Source organism: Miscanthus floridulus, chromosome 19 (genome assembly GCF_019320115.1).
Source record: "Miscanthus floridulus cultivar M001 chromosome 19, ASM1932011v1, whole genome shotgun sequence".
Lineage (NCBI taxonomy): Eukaryota > Viridiplantae > Streptophyta > Magnoliopsida > Poales > Poaceae > Miscanthus > Miscanthus floridulus.
In genome coordinates, this window is record NC_089598.1 from 95,832,141 (window position 1) to 95,834,112 (window position 1,972).

The 1,972-nt window shown below is 42.6% G+C and overlaps 1 long non-coding RNA gene across 1 annotated transcript; it reads right to left on the reverse strand.

The window, feature by feature from the left end:
- Positions 1-486: 486 nt before the first annotated feature.
- Positions 487-1,574, reverse strand: LOC136526712 (uncharacterized). The gene is made up of 3 exons (XR_010776563.1): positions 1,343-1,574; positions 767-840; positions 487-599 (listed from the first exon to the last, which is right to left on the reverse strand). It is a non-coding gene; the product is annotated as an uncharacterized lncRNA (long non-coding RNA).
- Between the last annotated feature and the right edge of the window lie 398 nt (positions 1,575-1,972).

Here is a 1,972-nt window from a genome sequence, read left to right on the forward strand (position 1 = left end):
CTCCAACAGATGCGCTCGTGAATTCGTGATGGCTTTGCGTCCGGTGTTCACTGCATTTGCGTGATTTCAATTTGCATCCCAGAGGGCAACTCAAATGGCATTGGAGTTTTTGTGAACGTGGACATGCATGCTGCTTGCTGCGCCAGTATGGGACTACAATACAAGCGCAAACCGGAATTTTCTACCTTCCGATCTTATCCTGACTATAAAATTAGCCACAAATGCCAAATCTTATTGCATATCATGTACAGGATCGTAAGTCTTGAAATAGCTGTAGAACTAATGCAAAGCCTATTGGCCTCTCCTGTTAGTGCTAATGCCTGGTAAAGATCTAGTCTAGTACTATCCATCAAGCTAAAACCAGGACATAGCCGACTATGTTTATGGCGATACCCGAACATTGGTGTCGACACAACATTGAGGAACTGTATTACTGTAATACTGAAGGTGAGAGGTCCGCCCTCCTCAGCTATATACAAGCACAATTGACGGACTGCACGCCCTAAATTGTTTCCAAAGCGTGTTACAGATCTCAACTGGTGGTGTCGTCTTCTCGAACTCGCACTTCTGTATCTTCTTCCCATTCTTGTCAATGGTATCTGATTAAAAGCTAAGGACTTTCGCAATGCCATGACTTTTTGTTAATGTTCGCTGTTAGAGAAAGCTGATATGAAGTGCAAAAACTAAGCAGCATAACCTTTTACATTTAACATGAGTCATATTCTTTTCTCTGAATAGGGAAAACCACAATAAACTGAAAGGATACAGCTTGAGATCTTATCCCGGTCTTCCAAATTTGGGAAGATATTTGTAACTAACACACACATGCAAAGTTTATATCTGCATAAGAATAAGTGAGTTATTTTAACTCAGAAACAGGGTAGGCAATAGAGATAATACGGTTATAGCTCGATTCATGTTGAGCTAAGAGGCACAATTCAAAATTTGAACAAGTACTATTCAATTAATTTTGAGTAGTGTTTACCACAATGTTGCTGTAATATTCAAAAGTGGAGGAAAGATAATACAATCACACTGTACAACAGCGGCACCTAAAGATGAGGCAAGACCACAGGAGGCAATGCCAACCAGCAGTAGTGTCGTCCAAGTTCAATGAGCAAAAGGAGGACATTTGTCTATTTCGATTTAAATCTTATATTATGATATTCTTTTTCTCTACTATCACCATTGCAACAGCACCATAGCACTAATATAGGTAGCTTTCATGGGATACTGTATCCATACAATTCGAACATCTCGCCAGTTTTCAAACTGAGTACAGTTACAGAAGCTGAATGTACTGGGAATTCGTCAGGAACATAAAGAATGATTCTCAACTTACATGGCCTTCCGCATGTCTTTGTCCTTCTTAATAGCATCCTTCCTCTCTTCTATAGAAGCCATTTACTGGTTTGGAAGCAACCCTCCGGCGCCACACATACACTGACGCCTCGACACGGTTTGCGATTTCCAGGGCCTGGTACTCCGTGGACAGATCCAGGCAATCAAGAAGGCACTCAGGAGAGAACTGATCAGATGTTATGTAGCAGGATATGATATCACCTAAGGTTGCCCTTCCATTCTGAAATCAAGTTTAGTGCAGCATGTTCAGAACTGACACTAAGAAATGCTGTGGACATTGCACATTCATGAGTTTTGATTACGGAAGAACGCATTGCTGCTTTGGTAGGGAGTCAAGATAAGATTCAGGGACCTCCATTTCTGCTAAAGCATTGCTGTTGATGGCCATGGCCAGCCTTCAGGATTTGGTTTGCACAATCACGTTTGTGCTGGAGCTGCTTCCTTGTTTTATTGTGACCGGGAGGCACGCGAGGCACTGGGAGCCACCATTTCTCATCACGGCGGTGAAAAGCCATACTAAAGGACGCAGAGCCGTCGCAATCTGGTGCAGCAATACCTTGCTCAACATACCAGAACTCTGGGTCTCTGAAGCTGGACTTTTCGATCAACC